Raw genomic sequence first — 23837 nt, 5'->3', positions numbered from 1 at the left:
TTTATGACCCAATTTGATTTAACATTCTTGTATAGTGTAAGGGTCTAGATTCATTTTTTTACATGCAGATGGATATCCCACTGTCTCAGCACCATTTGTTGAAAAGACTATTCTTTACCCTATTGAATTGTCTTGGTACGTTTCGCTGAAAAATCAACTGAATATAAATGTAAGGCCTTATTTCTAGACTCTTCTTTTCCATTGATCTACGGGTTTATTCTTAGGCCAGCACCACATAGTCTTAATTATTGCTTTGTAGTATCTTTTGATATTGGGAAGTGTAAATCCTCCAGCTTATAAGATTACTTTTGCTATTTGGGGCCTACTATATTTCCAGGTAAGTTTTAGGATTAGCTTGTCAGCTTTTTAGTTTTTACCCACTACCTCCCCCTAAAAAAATCCTGCTGGAATTTTTGATAGGGATTAAAATGACAATTCTCTCCAAATCAACCAGTATTGAATCTCTATTTATGGAGAATTACCAGCTTAATAATTGAGTCATCCAATCAATCAGTGAACATAAAATACCTCTCTACTTATTTCCATGCGTACTCAGTTGTGTCCCACTCTTTGTGACCCTATGGCTATAGCCCACCAGGCTCCTCTGTCCACGGGATTTCCCAGGCAAGAACACTGAAGTGGGTTGCCACTGCCTCCTCCAGGGGAATCTTCCTGCCCAGGAATCAAACCTGCTTCTCCCGCGTCTCCTGCATTGGCAGGTGGATGCTTAACTGCTGCGTCTGATCTTCTTTAGTTTCTCTTAGAAATACTGTACAGTTTTCAAGGTGTAAGTCTTGAGTTCTTTTCTTAAATTTATTCCTAAGCACTTTATTCTCTCTGATACTATTGTGAATGAGATTGTTTTAAATCTGTTATTGTATTATTCATTGCTATTACATAGAAATACAGTTGATTTCTGTGCATTAATTTTACCATCTGTGACCCTGCTGAGCTTATTTACTCTGAGTGTGGTTTCTTAAAATTTTCTACATAAGCATCATATTGTCATTAAATAAAGATAGCTTGTACTTCTTCCTTTCCATTCTGGATGCATTTTCTTTCTTTTTCTTACCTGATTGCACTCGCTAGAAACTCCAGTACTCCAGCTTGAAGTGGTGAAAGCTAATTGTTTGCCTTTTTCCTGAGCTTATGAAAAACATTTCAGCCTTTTACCATTAACCATGATGTTAGCTGTAGGCTTTTTTCTTTTCTTTTTTTTTGTATATGCTTTTTATTAGATTAAGGAAGTTCCCATCTATTCCTGGTTTGTTGAAAGCTTTTATGATTGGATATTAGATTTTGTCAAATGCTTTTTCTTTTTAATCTATTGAGGTGATCATGTGGTTTTTGTTCTTTATTAATATAGTATACTGGGCTTCCCTGGTGGCTCAGTTGGTAAAGAATCTGCCTGCACTGTAGGAGACCTGGGTTGGACCCCTAGGTCAGGAAGATCCCCTGGAGAAGGGAAAGGCTACCCGCTCCAGTATTCTTGTCTAGAGAATTCCATGGACAGAGGAGCCCAGTGAGCTATAGTCCACAGGGTTATAAGAGTCAGACACAATTTAGCAACTAAACCACTATATAAACTTGCTTTTAGGATGAACCAATCTTGCATTCTCAGGATAAATTCTACTTGATCATGAAGTACTTTTTTCACATGTTTGCTGGATTCAGTTTCCTAACCTTTTGTTGAGGATTTCTTTGTCTATATTCATAAGCAACAATGGTTTACACTTTTCTCATCATATCTTTTCTGGCTTTGGTATCAGTTATATCATGAAACTAACTGGTAAGTTTCCCTTACTCTTCTCTTTTCCGGTAGAGTTTGTAAAGGACTAGCACTGCTTCTTCAGTTATCTGATGGGAGTTCACTAGTGACACAGTCTAGGCCTGGGCTCTTTGTGGGAACATTTTAATTACTAATTCAATGTTTTTCCTTTTTACAGATCTATTCCAGTCTTCTATTTCTTCTTGAGTCAATTTTGATGATTGTCGATTTTTATGTTCAATGTAATCTTTATAATCATCCGTCAAAGTAAGAAGGCTGCTGCTGCTGCTAAGTCACTTCAGTCGTGTCTGACTCTGTGCAACCCCATAGACGGCAGCCCACCGGGCTCCCCCTTCCCTGGGATTCTCCAGGCAAGAGTACTGGAGTGGGTTGCCATTTCCTTCTCCAATGCACGAAAGTGAAAAGTGAAAGTGAAGTAGCTCAGTTGTGTCCAACTCTTCGCAACTCCATGGACTGTAGCTTACCAGGCTCCTCTGTCCATGGGATTTTCCAGGCAAGAGTACTGGAGTGGGTTGCCATGTCCTTCTCCACAAAGTAAGAATAGGGCCTGCTTTATTTTGAACTTAAAAGGTTGAGTGATTTCTCTCAATATCAGATATCTGGAAATTGACCAGTCAGTGGGATTGCAAAGTCCATGCTGCTTCTACCAGGCCACTCTGCCTCAAAACAGACATAGGGCTTCTTAAAGTTGCCCACCCCCCCCACCCACCAGGGTCACCACTAAAAACAACCTTATTTATTTGTGGAAGCCCTAGTCCTCCAAGTTTAGGGTTCGATCTCTGGATTGGGAAGATCCCCTGGAGAAGGGAAAGGCTACCCACTCCAGTATTCTGGCCTAGAGAATCCCATGGACTGTATATGTTGTATTTAAGGTGCATACAACAGACCTCGATCAGAAAATTTTATACATTAAAGCAATAAAACAGAAAAGAACTGAGTAACTTAGTAACATTCTTCCAATTTTGGTATGATTTCTTTGTTGTTGTTGTTTGTTTCTGAAAACAAGAACAGCTTTGAAATTCCTCACATTCATCAGCTTTAGGAAAATCTTCCGAAAGTCAGTACTGTTTGATTTCAAACCATTACAAATCCCAAACATATCTCTTGACTGAGATAAATTATTTGATGAGTCATTCCCAAATGACTTTGATGAATAAAAGTAACCAAACTAAAACAGCTCTTTGGCTTCAGTTGCTCCATAAAAAGTTCAGTTTAGAACCAAAAGTTTTTATATTAACAAGAGTTGCACCCAAGAACATCTTGGGAGAATAAACATGTATACATGTGTGTGTGTGTGTATATGTATGTGTATGTAAACAACATATACATACTTACATATACACACACATGAAGCTCTGAAAATAATAATAAACAGAGAGGGAGAAAACTTTTAGAGGTGACAGAAATATTAATGGCATAGGTGGTTTCACAGATGTATCACTGTTGTTGTCTGTTGCTGTTTAGTCACTAAGTCATGTCTGACTCTTTGTGACCCCATGGACTGTAGCCCACCAGGCTCCTCTGTCCATGGAATTTTCCAGGCAAGAATACTGGAGTGGGTTGCCGTTTCCTTCTCCAGGGGATCTTCCCGATCGGACCCACATTTCCTGCACTGGCAGGAAGGTTTTTAGCCACTGAGCCACAGGTGTATACATATCTCCAGATGCATCCAGTTGCATACATTAAACATGCAGAGTTTTTATATATCAATCATATTTCAATATGGTGGTTTACAAAAATAATGTGAGTCAAGAACAGTCTCAGAGCTTGGAAAATTTAGTTTTAGTCACTATTGTGAATATTAAAAATATGTGTATTTAAGGAAATAAAGGACTTAATGGCCAAACATAACAGCTTCATTTTAGAGAAAAAGCACTTATTTCATTGAAGACACTATGCTAGTTGTGTAAGGCACTCCAAATTTTGGGTCTGGGTTTAAGCCACCCAGTTTATGACACTTTGGTACACGAGCCGAGGTGAACACTTACTTGGAGCTGAAAAAGCTGACAACCTCGAAAGAGCAAAGGGCCCAAACAAGCAAACAAAAAAACAGCCGAGCCTGCTCTCTCTACACAGAAGACAAAGCAAGGGGCAGCAGAGCAAAGCAGAAACCTTTTAGACAACAACACTCATTCAGTCAAACACCACGAACTGTAGGCCCTCCCCAACCACACCAGCAAAGGTGGACAGAGCACCTAGATTTCCAGCCTCAACCCCAATCCTGTGGTGTCCAGAAGGCTGAGCAGGGCAGCAAGACAGCAGCGCTTTCATCCCTGCCAGGAGAGGAGGAGGCATCAGCCCAGCAGTCCCACTGGGGAGTCTAATGCGCGGAGAGCAGAGGAGGCAGCAAGGCATCCGTTCCCCTCTCCACTGCGGCGTCAGTGAGGTCTAGTGGACAGGCGGGATATTAACCACAGCTGAGGGGTAATGAGGTCCTCCTCCTTTGCCCCACAGTGGGGATCGAGTCTATGGAGGAATCAGTAATAGGGCAGCCCACCCCTCTCAGCCAGGGTGGTATCAGTACAGACTACTGGGGGCCAGAACTCCCCCCATCCAGCAGTAATGAGGAGCCCCTTTCCTGGGCATCAGCAAAAGCTGAGTCAAGAACCGGGGTTTCCACTACCATCTGCAGGAATGCTGCTATACCCCACCTGACATTGTCAGAATAAGCCTTCCAAAACATAAAATTTAGATAAGATCCAGAATCTCAGAATAAAATGCCCCAAATATTCAAACTCACTTGTCATACCAAGAACCAGGAAGACCTCAGCTTGAATGAGGAAAGACAGTACAGGAAACTGAGATGACATGGATGTCAGAATGAGCCCACAAAGGTTTCAAGCTACCATCATAAAATGATTCAGCAAGCAATCAGAAACATAATGGGGGAAAATAAAAACATGGAAAGTTTCAGCAAAGAAATAGAAGATGCAAAGTAAAACTGAGTGGAAATCTCAGAATTGAAAAATACAATATCAAATCAAAACTCAGTGGAGGAGCTCAAGCATAATGGAGGAGATGGAAGAAACAATCAGTGAACAGCAGAGACTACCCAGATTGATCTGGGCTTCCCAGGCGGCACAGGGGCAAAGAACCCGACACAGGAGACACAGACGCAGGTTCGATCCCTGGGTCAGGAAGATCCCCTGGAGAAGGAAATGGCAACCCACTCCAGGATTCTTGCCTGGGAAATCCCAAGGACAGAGGAGCCTGGTGGGCTATGTGATCATGGGGGTCGCAAAGAGTCACTGAGCACTACTACCATTAACCTGGAAATCAGAAAAAACAGAATGATAATTAAAATCTACCAGCTAAAATAAATAAATAGAATGCAAAGAGTAACATGGAAACTTACATTACCATGTGTAAAATAGATAGCCAACGGGAATTTGCTGTATTGGACAGGAAACTCAAACAGAGGCTCTGTATCAACCTAGAGGGGTGGGATAGGGAGGGAAAGGGGAGGGAGGTTCCAGAGGAAGGGGATATATGTATACCTAGGGCTGATTCATATTGAAATTTGACAGAAAACAACAAAATTCTGTAAAGCAATTATCCTTCCATAAAAAAATAAAAACAAACAAACAAGAGAAACCTAAATAAATTCAAAAGCTTTTGCACAGCTAAGGAAACCATAAACAAAATGAAAAGACAACCCAGAGACTGGGAGAAAATATTTGCAAATGATTTGAACAACAAAGGATTAGTCTCCAAAATTTACAAACAGCCCATGGGGCTCTATACATGAAAAAACAAACAACCCAATCAAAAAATGGGCAGAAGACCCGTAGACATATATTCAAGGAAGACATCAGATGGCCAAAAAGTACATGAAAAGATGCTTAGCAACATTAAAAATTAGAGAGATGCAAATCAAAACTGCATTGAGATATTACCTCACACCAGCCAGAATGTCTGTCATCAAAAAATCTACACACAATAAATGCTGGAGAGGGTACAGAGAAAAGGAACCCTCCTACACTGGTGGTGGGAATGTAAATTGCTGCAGCCACTATGAAAAAAAAGATGGAAGTTCCTTAAGAAACTAAAAATAGAGCTGCTGTATAATCAGCAATCCTACTCCTGGGCATATATCTGGAGAAAAACATAGTTTGAAAGGATGCATGCCCCGATGTTCATTTCAGTGCTGTTTACAATGACCAAGACACGGAAGCACCGTAAATGTCCATTGACAAATGAATGGGTAAAGAAGATTTGGTACATACATACAATGGAATAGTACTTAGCCATTAAAATGAAAGAAATAATGCCTTTTCAGCAACATGGATGAACCTGGGGATAATCATACTAAGTGAAGTAAGTCAGAGAAAGACAAATATCATATGATATTGCTTATATGTGGAACCTAAAAAAAAAAAAAATGATGGAAATAAACTTATTTACAAAGGGGAAACAGGCTCACAGACTTAGAGAACAAACTGGTTACCAGGAAGGAAGGGTAGGTTGGGGAAGCATAGATTGTGAGTCTTGGATTGACTTGTACAAACTGCTATATTTAAAATAGATAGAGGGAGGGAAAGATGGCGGAGGAATAGGACGGGAAGATCACGTTCTCCCTCACAAATTCCTCAAAAGAACATTTCAACGCCGAGCAAACTCCACAAAACAACTTCGGTAGGCTGGCAGAGGACATCAGGCAACCAGAAAAGCAGACCATTGTCTTCAAAATCAGGTAGGAAAAAATATAAAAGACGAAAAAGGAGACAAAGGAGGTGGGGAGGGAGCTCCGTCCCGGGAAGGGAAGCCCGTCCCGGGAAGGGAATTTTAAGAAGAGAGGTTTCCAAACACCAGGAAACACTCTCCCTGCCGAGTCTGTGGCGAGCCTTGGAAACACAGAGGGCAACATAACAGGAAGGAAAAATAGATAAATAATTAAAACCAAGAGATTACAAGCCCACCAGTAACTCCCCCAGCGGAAAAGCAGCACAGACGCCTGCATCCGCCATTGGGAAGTGGGGGCAGGGCAGGGACGCGCGGGAGGCGCGGGCTGCAGAGCTTTGTAAGAATCGGGCACGAACGCCCCACGCTCCACCAGAACGATCTAACTTGGGCTAGCAAACCAGACTGTGGGATAGCTACCACGCGAAAAGCTCGAACATAAGACACCGCCAGGATCCAGCACAGAACAAAGGACGGAATGGAAAAAGCCGGCTGCAGACCATTCCCGCCGGGGACAGGCAGCCAGAGCCGTAAGGACTGGAAAGGGGCAATTGCAGACCCGGAGAGACTTTACTTACCTAACTGCAAGCAGGCTCCTTTGCTAAGACTTCTGGGGTGCTGGACAGTCACAGTCTGCCTCACGGGGTGCGCCAGCGGTCCACCCAGAGAGCTGAGCGGCAGCGGCGGAAAAGGTGACAAGCCGCGGCGATTGCGCTCGCCAAACTCCTGAGCTACTCGGACCTGGGAAGGGCACAAAGCGCAGTCCCAGCCACATTTGTGCCTCTGAGGGCTGCCTGAGGGCCGAACCTGAGCGGCTTGGACCGGGGAAGTGCACGCAGCCTAGGGCCGGCCCCAGACGGTTCCCGGCTGAGCATCGTAGAGCCGGAGTGGTTTGTGCGCCGCGAGGAAGGACAGGTCAAGCGGGGCAGAGATACTGTGTACACACAACAGTGCTATTTGTTTGCAGCATCCCACCTCCCCACAGCGCGACTGAACTAGTGAGCCTAAAAACCAGCAAACAGAAGAAGTTAAACAGAGGGAACCACCTTGGAAGTGAGCCCACACGGCCCATAACATCAGAGAAGAGCCAGATATATTTTTAATTTTTTAATATTTTTAAAATCATTCTTTTTTTTTTGCCTTTTGCATTTTTTTTCTTTTTTTCCGAGCTTTTTTTAATTGTTAAATCTTCTATTTCTCCTCTAATTTTTATTTCTATAACCTAGTATTACTATTTTTAAAAAAAAAGACTTTTTTTTTTTTTTAAGGCAAACACCATATATACTCTTTGGATGGTTGTTGGTGTTTTGTTTTGTTTTTTGTTTGTTTGTTTGTTTTTTAATAATTCTTTTTTTCTTTCTTCCTTTTCCTTCTGCTTTTCTTTAATATTGTATCTTTGAAAATCCAACCTCTACTCCAGATTTTTAATCTTTGTTGTCAATTTTGTACATTTAAAAACCCAAACTTCACTACCCAAGTTTACCTGAGAGCAAGATTACTGGCTTGTCCACTCTCTCCTCCTCTGGCCTCTCCTTTTTTCTCCACCAGGTGGCCTCTGTCTCTTTTCTCCCCCATCTCTTCTCTATCCAACTCTGTGAATCTCTGTGTGTTCCAGACGGTAGAGAACACCTAAGGAACTGGTTACTGGCAGGATTTGTCTCTCTCCTACTCATTCCTCTCTCTTATCCTCCTGGTCACCTCTGTCTACTTCCTCCCTCTCCTCTTCCCCGTATAACTCTGTAAATACCTCTGAGCGGTCCAGACTATAGAGCGCACATAAGGAAGTGACTACTGGCTAGCTTGCTCTCTCCTCTCTTGATCTCACCACATCTCATTCCAGTTACCTCTAATTACCCCCTCCATCTTCTCTTCTCCTTGTAACTCAGTGAACCTCTCTGAGTGTCCCTCAAGGTGGAGAAACTTTTCATCTTTAACCTAGATGTTTTATCATCGGTGCTGTATAGATGGAGAAGTCTAGAGGCTACTGTGAAAATAAAACTGAAAACCAGAAGCAGGAAGCTTAAACCCAAAGCCTGAAAACATTAGAGAACTCTTGAATTCAGGGAACATTAAGCAATAGGAGCTCATCAAAAGCCTTCATACCTACACTGAAACCAAGCTCCACCCAAGGGCCAACAAGTTCCAAAACAAGACATACCACGCAAATTCTCCAGCAACACAGGAACACTCCCCTGAGCCTCAATATACAGGCAGCTCAAAATTATCCCAATACCTTTGATGTCTCATAACCCATTACGGGTCACTCCACTGCACTCCAGAGAGAAGAAACCCAGCTCCACCCACCAAAACTCCAACACAAGCCTCCCTAACCAGGAAACCTTGACAAGCCACTGATAGAACCCCACCCAAAGTGAGGAAGCTCCATAATAAAGAGAACTCCACAAATTATCAGAATATAAAAAGGCCACCCCAAACGCAGCAATATAACCAAGATGAAGAGACAGAGGAATACTCAGCAGGTAAAGGAACAGGAGAGTTGCCCACCAAATCAAACAAAAGAGGAAGAAGTAGGGAATCTACCGGAGAAGGAATTCCGAATATTGATAGTGAAAATGATCCAAAATCTTGAAATCAAAATGGAAACACAGATAAATAGCCTAGAGACAAGGATTGAGAAGATGCAAGAAAGGTTTAACAAGGACCTAGAAGAAATAAAAAGAGTCAAAATATAATGAATAACACAATAAATGAGATCAGAAACACTCTGGAGGCAACAAATAGCAGAATAACAGAGGCAGAAGATAGGATTAGTGAAATAGAAGATAGAATGGTAGAAATAAATGAATCAGAGAGGAAACAAGAAAAACGAATTAAAAGAAACGAGGACAATCTCAGAGACCTCCAGGACAATATGAAACGCTCCAACATTCGAATTATAGGAGTCCCAGAAGAAGAAGACAGAAAGAAAGATCATGAGAAAATCCTTGAGGAGATAATAGTTGAAAACTTCCCTAAAATGGGGAAGGAAATAATCACCCAAGTCCAAGAAACACAGAGAGTCCCAAATAGGATAAACCCAAGGCGAAACACCCCAAGACACATATTAATCAAATTAACAAAGATCAAACACAAAGAACAAATATTAAAAGCAGCAAGGGAAAAACAACAAATAACACACAAGGGGATTCCCATAAGGATAACAGCTGATCTGTCAATAGAAACTCTCCAGGCCAGGAGGGAATGGCAAGACATACTTAAAGTGATGAAAGACAATAACCTACAGCCCAGATTACTGTACCCAGCAAGGATCTCATTCAAATACGAAGGATAAATCAAAAGCTTTACAGACAAGCAAAAGCTGAGAGAATTCAGCACCACCAAACCAGCTCTCCAACAAATTCTAAAGGATATCCTCTAGACAGGAAACACGAAAGGGTGTATAAACCCGAACCCAAAACAATAAAGTAAATGGCAACGGGATCATACTTATCAATAATTACCTTAAACGTAAATGGGTTGAACGCCCCAACCAAAAGACAAAGACTGGCCGAATGGATACAAAAACAAGACCCCTCTATATGCTGCTTACAAGAGACCCACCTCAAAACAAGGGACACATACAGAGTGAAAGTGAAGGGTTGGAAAAAGATATACCACGCGAATAGAGACCAAAAGAAAGCAGGAGTGGCAATACTCATATCCGATAAAATAGACTTTAAAACAAAGGCTGTGAAAAGAGACAAAGAAGGCCACTACATAATGATCAAAGGAACAATCCAAGAAGAAGATATAACAATTATAAATATATATGCACCCAATATAGGAGCACCACAATATGTAAGACAAATGCTAACAAGTATGAAAGGGGAAATCAACAATAACACAATAATAGTGGGAGACTTTAATACCCCACTCACACCTATGGACAGATCAACTAAACAGAAAATTAACAAAGAAACGCAAACTTTAAATGATACATTAGATCAGTTAGACCTAATTGATATCTATAGGACATTTCACCCCAAAACAACGAATTTCACCTTTTTTCAAGTGCTCATGGAACCTTCTCCAGGATAGATCACATCCTGGGCCATAAATCTAAACTTGATAAATTCAAAAAATCGAAATCATTCCAAGCATCTTTTCTGACCATAATGCATTAAGATTAGATCTCAATTACAGGAGAAAAACTATTAAAAATTCCAACATATGGAGGTTGAACAACACACTTCTGAATAACCAACAAATCACAGAAGAAATCAAAAAGAAATCAAAATATGCATAGAAACTAATGAAAATGAAAACACAACAACCCAAAACCTGTGGGACACTATAAAAGCAGTGCTAAGAGGAAAGTTCATAGCAATACAGGCATACCTCAAGAAACAAGAAAAAGTCAAATAAATAACCTAACTCTACAACTAAAGCAACTAGAAAAGGAAGAGTTGGAGAACCCCAGAGTGAGTAGAAGGAAAGAAATCTTAAAAATTAGGGCAGAAATAAATGCAAAAGAAACAAAAGAGACCATAGCAAAAATCAACAAAGCCAAAAGCTGGTTCTTTGAAAGGATAAATAAAATTGACAAACCATTAGCCAGACTCATCAAGAAGCAAAGAGAGAAAAATCAAATCAATAAAATTAGAAATGAAAATGGAGAGATCACAACAGACAACACAGAAATACAAAGGATCATAAGAGACTACTATCAGCAGTTGTATGCCAATAAAATGGACAACGTGGAAGAAATGGACAAATTCTTAGAAAAGTACAATTTTCCAAAACTGAACCAGGAAGAAATCGAAAATCTTAACAGACCCATCACAAGCACGGAAATTGATACTGTAATCAGAAATCTTCCAGCAAACAAAAGCCCAGGTCCAGATGGCTTCACAGCTGAATTCTACCAAAAATTTCGAGAAGAGCTAACACCTATCCTACTCAAACTCTTCCAGAAAATTGCAGAGGAAGGTAAACTTCCAAACTCATTCTATGAGGCCACCATCACCCTAATACCAAAACCTGACAAAGATGTCACAAAAAAGAAAACTACAGGCCAATATCTCTGATGAACATAGATGCAAAAATCCTCAACAAAATTCTAGCAATCAGAATCCAACAACACATTAAAAGATCATACACCATGACCAAGTGGGCTTTATCCCAGGGATGCAAGGATTCTTCAATATCCGCAAATCAATCAATGTAATTCACCACATTAACAAATTGAAAAATAAAAACCATATGATTATCTCAATAGATGCAGAGAAGGCCTTTGACAAAATTCAACATCCATTTATGATAAAAACTCTCCAGAAAGCAGGAATAGAAGGAACATACCTCAACATAATAAAAGCTATCTATGACAAACCCACAGCAAACATTATCCTCAATGGTGAAAAATTGAAGGCATTTCCCTAAAGTCAGGAACAAGACAAGGGTGTCCACTTTCACCGCTACTATTCAACATAGTTCTGGAAGTTTTGGCCACAGCAATCAGAGCAGAAAAAGAAATAAAAGGAATCCAAATCGGAAAAGAAGAAGTAAAACTCTCACTGTTTGCAGATGACATGATCCTCTACATGGAAAACCCTAAAGACTCCACCAGAAAATTACTAGAGATCATCAATGAATATAGTAAAGTTGCAGGATATAAAATCAACACACAGAAATCCCTTGCATTCCTATACATGAATAATGAGAAAGTAGAAAAAGAAATTAAGGAAACAATTCCATTCACCATTGCAACGAAAAGAATAAAATACTTAGGAATATATCTACCTAAAGAAACTAAAGACCTATATATAGAAAACTATAAAACACTGATGAAAGAAATCAAAGAGGACACTAATAGATGGAGACATATACCATGTTCATGGATTGGAAGAATCAATATAGTGAAAATGAGTATACTACCCAAAGCAATTTACAAATTCAATGCAATCCCTATCAAGCTACCAGCCACATTTTCACAGAACTAGAACAAATAATTTCAAGATTTGTATGGAAATACAAAAACCTCGAATAGCCAAAGCAATCTTGAGAAAGAAGAATGGAACTGGAGGAATCAACTTGCCTGACTTCAGGCTCTACTACAAAGCCACAGTCATCAAGACAGTATGGTACTGGCACAAAGACAGACATATAGATCAATGGAACAAAATAGAAAGCCCAGAGATAAATCCACACACATATGGACACCTTATCTTTGACAAAGGAGGCAAGAATATACAATGGAGTAAAGACAATCTCTTTAACAAGTGGTGCTGGGAAAACTGGTCAACCACTTGTAAAAGAATGAAACTAGATCACTTTCTAACACCGCACACAAAAATAAACTCAAAATGGATTAAAGATCTAAATGTAAGATCAGAAACTATAAAACTCCTAGAGGAGAACATAGGCAAAACACTCTCAGACATAAATCACAGCAGGATCCTCTATGATCCACCTCCCAGAATTCTGGAAATAAAAGCAAAAATAAACAAATGGGATCTAATTAAAATTAAAAGCTTCTGCACAACAAAGGAAAATATAAGCAAGGTGAAAAGACAGCCTTCTGAATGGGGAGAAAATAATAGCAAATGAAGCAACTGACAAACAACTAATCTCAAAAATATACAAGCAACTTCTGCAGCTCAACTCCAGAAAAATAAACGACCCAATCAAAAAATGGGCCAAAGAACTAAATAGACATTTCTCCAAAGAAGACATACGGATGGCTAACAAACACATGAAAAGATGCTCAACATCACTCATTATTAGAGAAATGCAAATCAAAACCACAATGAGGTACCACTTCACACCAGTCAGAATGGCTGCGATCCAAAAATCTGCAAGCAATAAATGCTGGCGAGGGGTGTGGAGAAAAGGGAACCCTCCTACACTGTTGGTGGGAATGCAAACTAGTACAGCCACTATGGAAAACAGTGTGGAGATTCCTTAAAAATTGCAAATAGATCTACCTTATGACCCAGCAATCCCACTTCTGGGCATACACACCGAGGAAACCAGAATTGAAAGAGACACATGTACCCCAATGTTCATCGCAGCACTGTTTATAATAGCCAGGACATGGAAACAACCTAGATGTCCATCAGCAGATGAATGGATAAGAAAGCCGTGGTACATATACACAATGGAGTATTACTCAGCCGTTAAAAAGAATTCATTTGAATCAGTTCTGATGAGATGGATGAAACTGGAGCCGATTATACAGAGTGAAGTAAGCCAGAAAGAAAAACACCAATACAGTATACTAACACATATATATGGAATTTAGGAAGATGGCAATGACGACCCTGTATGCAAGACAGGGAAAGAGACACAGATGTGTATAACGGACTTTTGGACTCAGAGGGAGAGGGAGAGGGTGGGATGATTTGGGAGAATGACATTCTAACATGTATACTATCATGTGAATTGAATCGCCAGTCTATGTCTGACGCAGGATGCAGCATGCTTGGGGCTGGTGCATGGGGATGACCCAGAAAGATGTTATGGGGAGGGAGGTAGGAGGGGGGTTCATGTTTGGGAATGCATGTAAGAATTAAAGATTTTAAAATTTAAAAAATAAAAAAATTAAAAAAAAAATAAAGTATTAAAAGGTGAAAAAAAAATAAAATAAAAAATAAAATAAAATAGATAACCAACAAGAACCTATTTTATAGCATAGGGAACTCTGCTCAATATCATGTAACAATTTAAATGGGAAAGAATTTGAAAAAAAATAGCTACATGTGTCTGCATAGCTGAATCACTTTGCTGTACACCTAAAACAAATGCAACATTGTTAATTAACTATACTCCAATATAGAATAAAATTATAATAAAATAAATAAAATCTACCAGCTCTCAGGAACATGTGACGCTATAACAGGGACCTAAGAGCTGCGTCTGGGCTCTGGGAAGGACAGCGGGGAGAGGGCAGTACTGGAAAGTTCTCAAAGATCTGCCTGTGAACCTCCGAGGGTCTGTGCAAGCCCACAGGGTAAACCCAAGAAATCTGTATTGTTACACACAGATTTTGCCTGCTTTTCAAAAGTTTGCTTTAAACCACTTCACTTCTACAGAAGACCTACATTATACCTGTTTTCACTAACTGAAAGCAATCTGAAGAAAATTTTTGCTTTTATGAAAAAAAATTGCTTCTTTGCTTTACACCATTTCAGCATATAAAATGTTCATAGGAACTCTCTACTTTTAGATAACTGGGAAAGCCTGTATTACAAACATCTGAAAACTGAAAACAAAAAAGCTTTCTATTGAAAGCAGCAATAGAAAACACCTTAACTATAAAGAGAAAACAATTTTAATTACAGCGAATGTCTAATCAGAAACCATGGAGACCAGAAGTAAATGGCACAGTATTTTTGAGGGCTGAAAGAAAAGAACTGTTAACCAAGAACCTCATATGCAGTGAAAAGGTCCTTCAGAAAATGAAGTCAAGATATTCGTGGGTGAAGGAAAACTAAGAGAATTTGTCAGGCTTTATACAATAATTATTTTTGGCAATTAAAAAATTATAAAATTAATTATACAAAAATGGAGCATGGACTTAAATGTAAAGCTATAACATTTTAGAACAAAAACATCGGAAAACTCTATGAGGAAAAAACCCTAGACCTAGGGCTAAGCCAAGAGTTCTTTGATGTGAAAGAAAAGAATGTTCCATACAAGGGAAAACTGATAAATTGGAAGTCATCAAAGATTAAAAACTTTTGATCTGCTAAGGGCCCTGTTTTGTTGTTGTTTAGTCACTAAGTCGTGTCTGACTCTTTTGTGATCCCATGGACTGTAGCCCACCAGGCTCCTCTGTCCACGGGATTTCCCAGGCAAGAATACTGGAGTGAGTTGTCATTTCCTTCTTTAAGAGATCTTCCCGATCCAGGGATTGAACCCAAGTCTCCTGCATTGGGAGGCAGGTCTAATTGCTGAGCCACCTGTGAAGCCCCAAGGGCCCTTATAGGAGAATGAAAAAAGTTACCACCAGGAGAAAGTATTTGCAAACCACATATCCAGAGAAGAACTAGCATCTGGAGTGTGTACAAATTACTCAAAACTCAACAGAAAAATAGGTTAAAAAATAAACAATCCAATTAGAATATGAGTAAAAGATATGAAGACACATTCACTGAAGGGAATATACAGGTTGCAAAGGAACATACAAAAAGATGTTCAACATGATTAGTCATTAGGGAAATGCAAATTAAAATCACAGTAAGATATCACTACAGATCTATCAGAATAGGTAAGATTTTAAAACAGCGACGACGCAAAATGCTGGCAAGAGCACACAGAAACTGGATCGCATTGCTGGTAGGAATGTAAAGTGGGACTGTGACTCTGGAAATCAGTTTGGCAGCCACCATAGGATCCAGCGATTGCACTCTTTGGTGTTTATCCCAGAGAAGGACTTATATTCTCACACAAAGAGCTATACGTGAATGTTCATAGCAGCATTATATATAACAGCCCCAAAGTGGAAACAACACAGAAGTCCTTCAACACGTGAATAATTAAAAATGGGGAAACGGGTACAGGGTACATCTATATCATGAAATAACCACTCAGCAATTAAAAAACGAGCAAACAATTGATTCAAATACAACCTAGAGGACACTCCAAAGAATTATGTTGAGCTGAAAAGTTAACCACAAATGGCTACATTTTTGTTATATAAAAAAATAACAGATGTGACAAGATCATAGAAATGGAGACCCGGTTAGGAGTTGCTGTGGGACAGTGGAGGCAGTGAGGGCGAGAGGGAAGTGGGAGTCGCTGAAAGGGGGCAGAGCATCCTGTGGTCTCTGTTCTGCGTCTGGACCATGCCAATGTCAGTATCCCAGTTGAGCCAGGTCCTTGTTCTACGGGTCTGAAGTCAGTCCTGGGGAGAGCGAGGGAGAGGGACCACAGGATCGCTCTGCATGACTTCTCACAACTGCCTTGAATCTGACATAATCTCAAAATAAAAGGCTTAGTTTTTAAAAAGTAGCTATTCCTAGCTCTCCATCTGTTCAAAAACAGGTGGTAGGCTGAATTTGGCCCAGAGGCTGTAGTAGTTTATACAGCTTAATGAAACAACAAGAAACACTATACGTTCATTCAGCGGCGTCTTAGATGTCAAAACTGTAGAGAGATCTGGACACAATTAGAGGTCTTAAAATGCGTCTTCATTAGCTCTTATAATTACGGCAGTGCTTTTCTAGATGGCAAGCGTCCATTCCCAACCTAACCTGAAGGGGATAAGAGCAGCAGATATGTAACCCCTCTGGTTTTAGAATCTTCAAAATCCTCTTTCTCTTATCATTGCTCTCATATCAGTACCACGCGCTCACCTTCTCCAGGTATATGCTGCCCCTGTTTTCCTACCTCCTGGATTTTCACTGCATCATGGACACAAGTATGTGTTTTATTCAACTCTGGTGTGGGTCATGTAAATATGATCATTCTTTGAACAGGAGTTCTGTTTGAATTGCATAGACTGGTGTTCACTTTCTCAGTCTTTCCATTTCAATCTCAGTTTTGTCCACTGTGCGGCACACACACACAATTAACACCATTAAAGCATCTGTGAGGGCTTCCCAGGTAGCTCAGTGGTAAAGAATTGGCCTGCCAATGCAGGCGACACAGGTGCTATCCCTGGGTTGGGAAGATCCCCTAGGGGAGGAAATGACAACCCACTCCAATACGGTTCCTGGGAAAATTCCATAGAAAGAGGAGCCTGGCAGGCTACAGTCCATGGGCTTCCAAAAAGACAGACACAAAACTGAGCATGCATACAGACACAAAGTATCTATGTTCACATTCATATTAGAAAAATCTTTGCTCCAATAATCATTATTCATTCACTGTGGTCTCAGTTTCCTTTGTATCACACTGTAATTATTTATATTGGCCTCTCTTTTTAAAAACTGTATTGTGGGGAATTCCCTGACAGTCCAGTGGTTGGGACTCAGTGCTTTCACTGCTGTGGCCAAGGTTCAATCCCTAGTCAGGGAGCTAAGATTTCCTCAAGTCATGAGGCACAGCTGGAAAAAAAAAAAACAAAAAACCATTACGATCCTTAGCTGATTACATTTAAGGGTAGGGTGCTAGAAAGCTCTGTGCTCATGGGTGAGGCTTTGTGGAGCTTACCGACCAAGGACTCTGCTGAAGGTTAATCCCAAGTAGATCACTCTTTGACAACATTCGTGTCCTTAGGTCTTTTCTCCTGGGTCTGTTAAATTCCGTGGATAAGACACTTTACTTTTCCATCTTCCTTGACACATTCTGGGTGCTAGATATGGGGGTGGGAAGCTGCTCACTTTGTCTTCATCCTGGGATGAAGTTTTTTTTCCCTCACTGTTGTCTTATCATCAGGAGACAGCATGTGTTTGACTCACCATCAGTAACCAGAGGTCTTCATTTAAATCATCATAATCTGCCAACACATGAGGAATTAAAATGGCAGGAAGGGTTTAACATGGCATCTGGGCTTGTCATCACTCTGTGTGTGTGTGTGTGTTAATTTCTGTCTTGGTTTGTCATCAGTCTTTGTGTGTGTGTGTGTGTGTGTGTTAATTTCTGTCTCGGTTTGTCATCAGTCTTTGTGTGTGTGTGTGTTAATTTCTGTCTCGGTTTGTCATCAGTCTTTGCGTGTGTGTGCGTGTGTGTGTGTGTGTGTGTGTGTGCGTTTCTGTCTCAGTTTCTCATCATTCTCTGTGTGTGTGTGTGTGTGTTAATTTCTGTCTCGGTTTGTCATCAGTCTTTGTGTGTGTGTGTGTTAATTTCTGTCTCGGTTTGTCATCAGTCTTTGCGTGTGTGTGCGTGTGTGTGTGTGTGTGTGTGTGTGTGCGTTTCTGTCTCGGTTTCTCATCATTCTCTGTGTGTGTGTGTGTTAATTTCTGTCTCGGTTTGTCATCATTCTCTGTGTGTGTGTGTGTGTGTGTTAATTTCTGTCTCGGTTTGTCATCATTCTGTGTGTGTGTGTGTGTGTGTGCACGCGCGCGTGCGTTTCTGTCTCGGTTTTTCATCATTCTGCGTGTGTGTGTGTGTGTTAATTTCTGTCTTAGTTTGTCATCATTCTTGCCCCCAGCCCCATAGTTATGTCAAGAACATGGACTCAAATGATCATTCTAGATATAGCTGAGATTAGTTCTCTTCACCAGATATGGTTAGGCTAGAAGGTGGGAAGTCAAATCCCAAGCCTAACTTGAAGGAGGAAGTATTTGGATGTGGCATCTTCTTCAAACTCCTTTTTTCTCCTGCTTTTTGTTTTGTCAATATTATGCCAGGATTGGGGGCCCATCCTCCCTAGCTGTCTGCCCTCCTAATCGTAGATACTTCATCAGAATGGATCAGGGTGTTCCAGGAGGAGGCAGGAGATTGCACCAGTAATGTCTATAAATGGCTTTAAGTTTTAATGTCTTTTGGCTTTAAGTTTCTGAAATTCAAATAGTTTCTTTGTGGGGTGGTCTGGAAATCTAACCATCTAATACATACCTTTATGGATTTGTGAAAATGTGCTCTGAGTTCCATGTAGCAACCTGACATGCCAGTAACAGGCTAAACGCCAGCGCAGGGGACACACTGCCTTGGGGCAGAGCTCCAGACTCCACATGCTGGGTGAGGGCAGCTCAGCAGGGAGTTCCTGGGGGCTCTTCAGAAACGGGTGGTCCCCAGCGGTGGGCCTGGGCTTCCCCAGTGGCTCAGCAGGCAAAGAATCCACCTGCAGAGCAGGAGACACAGGAGACTCAGGTTCAGTCCCAGGGTTGGGAAGATCCTCTGCAGTAGGAAATGGCAACCTACTCCAGTGTTCTTGCCTGGAGAATCCCATGGACAGAGGAAACGGGCGGGCTACAGCCCATGGGGTCACAAAGAATCAGACACGACAGCAGCTAAGCACACACGCGCGCAGCTGTGAGCCTACGGGGGAACACGCTGTCCTGCCTGGGGCCCCCTGATGAAGGAAAGGGGCAGTGAGAACCGGACATAACGCAGCCAGGACGTCTCCGCCGGGGCAGGGCTCACCTTGGATGCTTGCATGAGAGGATCAGGAACGGGGAAGAACCATCCGTGTTATCTGTTCTGCTTGACATTTCGCAGAGTTGACACAGTATCTGGGTATGCATTTATATATACAAAGCAAGGATTTAGAGCATGTTATTTTTTGTGTTTTGCCAGTTTGACAGGTAAAACGGTATTCTTTTATTATTTGAACAGGAATGCCTCTGTTTATAAAGATGTGCCTTTCCCCTCGTGGCCTTATCAACCATTTAGTTTTTTCCCTCTTGTGCACTGCGTTCTTTCGCTTGTTCAGAGCTCTTTACTGGTCATCTCAGAGCTCATCATTTACAGGAAGTAGACAAAGATCCATAAATTTTGTAAATGTTTCTGGAACTTGAAAAGACAGCCTCTGTTTTTAGAGACAGAATTTGATATAAGTCAGATTTATTGACATTTTATTATGTGGTTTGGGTCTTCTAAATCCTTATTTTTTATTTACTTGCCCTGTCATGAGCTGAAAATGGTGAACTGAAGTCTCCACTTATTAATACTAATAGGCTTCTACCGCCCTTTGTAGTTCCTGTAATTTTTAATGAGAAAAATGTGATTTTCCACACGTCTATAATTTTGTATCTTCATGTGAATTATACACTTCATCACCATATGTCCTTTCTCTTAGGTTTTCGCTACGATTCATCTGGAACAGTGAGGCTGTAAACACTGCCTCCCTTTTGTTTCTCTGACAATGTCATTTTTTCATGATTACAGATATAAGTATTTAAAGCTGTAAACGTTCCTCTCAACACTCCTTGAATGGCATTATTTCCACATGTATCATTGATATATCATACTTTTTGCCCATCAGGTGTTCTGAATCACTTCAAGGTGTATCTTTTTTTATATAGCGTATACTTGGATTTTCCTTACAATCCAGTTTGAGTCTTTTTCTTTAAGTGTATTGGGACCATTTACATTTACATACATGACAGCTATTTGGTCTTGCTTTCTTCATCATATTTTACATGACACGTGGTCTTTCCACTAATGTTTTAAAATAACTTCCTATATTTGACTGTTTCCTTTGTTTATGTATGTGCTATGATCATTCAAGAAAAAATTTATACTCTCTTACCTTTCAATGGCTACCTTATTTACAAATCTGACCTTGAGATATCTAAGTGTGGTCTTCTTTATGTTTAATCTTGCTTTAAATTGTTATAATTCTTGAATCTCTGAGTCTTTTTTTCATTGTTTTTGAAAATTTTTAAGCTAATTTTTATTTCTGTCCCATGTGTGCTCTTAAAAACTGATTATTCTCTCTTGAATGAAAAGATCTATATTTATCTACTAGATTAAGTTTGTTAATATTGTAATTCAAATCTGTATCTTTGTTTTTTTCAGCTTTTGATCTATCCACTTAAAATCTCCAACTAAAACTGTTGATCTCTTTCTAGTCGATTGTAGTCACTTGCTTTATATATTTTGATGCTATATTGGCAGCAACATACATACCCATGATCATAATATCATTTGTTACTAATAATATATGACACCCATTGCCCCTTACAGCATATTCATCTTGTAATTGTTTTGCTAATGTTAAAATTACTGCCATGGCTTTTGTTCAATCTTGTTGACATGTATTTTTTCCATCCATTTTTTACTTGTCGGTCTTTAATACACTTTGGCTTTAAATATGTCTTTTATGGATATTACTACATCTTTGAAAACCCAACCTGGCAGGGAATTTCAATGTCTCTGGAGAATCTAGGTGAAGGAACTAGATAGAAAGACCTTCAAGGAGGCTGTAATACAATTAGAGGTAGAAGTAACTCTAGGTGGAGGGCCTTGCGGGAGGAGTTCCTCATGGACTTCTTAATTTGTTCCAGTCCAAAGAAGGTGATGCCTTGGGAGTTGGGCCTAATCCCAAAAAGCTCACTGTGCTCTCTGAAAGAGTGGCTGTGATCCATGTAGCTAGCTGTGCTTTGTTCCAATCAGAAAAGGAACAGTCACAGGCTGGAGAAGTTTCCTTCCTGGGAGGGTTCAAAGACAGACAGCCTTCTATACGATGGGGAAGTGAACAAAGGAAGCATAGACCCTTAACCATGGCATCACTGAGCACCCAAAGTTCCCTCTGGTCTACCTTCCTGCAGTTATTACTCAACAGCTCAAGAGATTAAAAGCTTTTTGAAAAGACTGACTCCTTTCCACAGACCTGGCAGGTGGGGAGATAATACGGATGACCCAGCTGGAATACACTGAAGTCAGAAACATTTGCCTTGTAGAGTAATGAGCAAATACTCAGAACAACAGAGGATAGCCTGGCTACTGCAAGACACAAAGAGGCCTAACAGAGTGGGTGAGGCAGGACACAGGCTCACAACTGTGCTTCCCTGGTCTTTGAAGCACGGGGCAGGAGGGACAGGACTTTCAGAGTACGTGCAAGCGCCTACGCAATCCTAGTACAGATATTCTGGAAGGATCGGGAGGAAGCTACTCATCTATTTCCTTGATCCAAAGATGCTGTATCTCATTTTTAATGTTTAAGCAAGTCTGTGGCAAATACTCAAGAGAACATAGAATTAAACTTGGTTCCTAAAAAAAAAAAAGTATTCAAAGTAAAGCAGATAGAGACTTCCCTGGAAGTCCAGAGGTTGTGACTCTGCCTTCCAGTGCACGAGGGGGTGGGGGCGGGTTCGATCTCTGGTCGGAGAGCTGAGACCCCACAGGCCTCACAGCCAAAATGCCCAAAGCACAAAAAACAGAAGCAATATTGTAACAAATTCAATACAGACTTTCAAAATGGTCCGCATCAAAAAATCTAAAAAAAAAAAAGAAGCAAAACAGACATCTTCAGGTGACTAGGCATTGGGGGCATTTTTAATATGGAGCTATAAAAGATAAACATATCCATGTATACACACACATACACATACATCCACACGCGTGTATGTGATGGCAGACTTCCAAAATGAAATCTAAGAGCCATAATTTCAAGAGATGTCCTTCTTTCTCTGCCTCTAGCAAGTAAATAATGATGTTAAGATCCTTTCGGGGAAAGGAGGACAACAATCATCTCTTTCACTGTCCTAAACAACCCTGAAGCAGGTGTTAAAAACCATATCCATCTTACAGATGAGTCTAGCCTCCTGTTTCCTTCCTGGTGGCTCATGAAGGATGCAGGAGGGAAGACGGCATGTGCTGCTCTTTGAACCAACCGAGCAGGAATTAAAGGGGTGACTTTAGAACCAGCAGATACACAGACACATCTTGGTACAACTTTCTTAAAAACACGTCAAGTAACACCTTTCAAACCAATGACAATGGTTTTGGGGGTTTATTTTGGCTGCACCACGTGGTATGCAGGATCTTAGTTCCCCAAAAAGGGATCAAATCCAAGGCCCTGCACTGGAAGCAAGGAGTCTTAACCACTGGACCATCAGGGAAGTCCCTAACAATGGCCTCTATTCCTGTTTCTAATCTGATTCCTCTTTTGGAATTTGCTTTTTGAGAAACCTTACGCTCAGAAATGAGGATTCCGAAAACCAAGAGCCCCCAGATCCTGCTGAAGAACCACAGCACAACTTTCTGTGAAACTCCTAATAAACCATTCAACTTGGCTTTGAAGCTGTTGAATAACTGGGCATAATTTAGAAGCTGTGTCTCAAATCATTACCCAGTGCCTCCACAGTAGAGTACCATTTACCCTGAGATCTGTTCGGTTCCATGTAAATTGGCGTTTCGTTCCTGCCAGGAGGGGGCTCACATCAGAGCTGTGTTCACTTCCAGGAGTCCATTCCCAGCCCACTGCTGGTAACGGTCCATTCACCAAGCCCGCCTGGTAAGTGCCTCCACTGAGAACCCAGGACCAGTCCACCAGGCCTCCGGGCGGACAGTAAAGAGGGAAGCAGTGGGAGAACAGAAGAGCCAGAGGCACCCGGAGGCTCTGTTGCCAGGGTGACGCACGGTGCCCAGGAGGCCGGCCTCCAGGCACGCCATGGGGTTTGAGCACACTGACAAGAAGGAAGGAAAGGGCTGTTTATTGAGCATCTACTGTCCGAGGCCCAGTGCCATGCATCCCCCCAACACCCTCTGCATCAGTAGTAACATGACCTTGCCTGATGCAGCGGGCAGCTGCAGCTCACATCATGGACGACCGAGGTAACCTGGCTAGTAAGGGGTTGGGGGAGGACTCAGTCCTTGCTGCTGAAGCCTCACACTCTTCTCATATCACCCCTAGAATGTCCTAAGCACGAGCACTAAGACGCTTTCATGAGGAGCCTGTGGAACAGGCTTTTCTCTTCATCACCATGAGGGTGAGAGATTGAGCAGGTATCAGACACTCGGTGGATAAAGCTGAATCACAACAGCCTGTTGGTCCAAAGACGGTGTCTAAGACTGTCCACATGTTTTGGGCAGGAAA

Source organism: Ovis aries, chromosome 21, assembly GCF_016772045.2.
Source record: "Ovis aries strain OAR_USU_Benz2616 breed Rambouillet chromosome 21, ARS-UI_Ramb_v3.0, whole genome shotgun sequence".
Taxonomy (NCBI): Eukaryota; Metazoa; Chordata; class Mammalia; order Artiodactyla; family Bovidae; genus Ovis; species Ovis aries.
Note: the sequence above shows the minus strand (reverse complement) of the source record.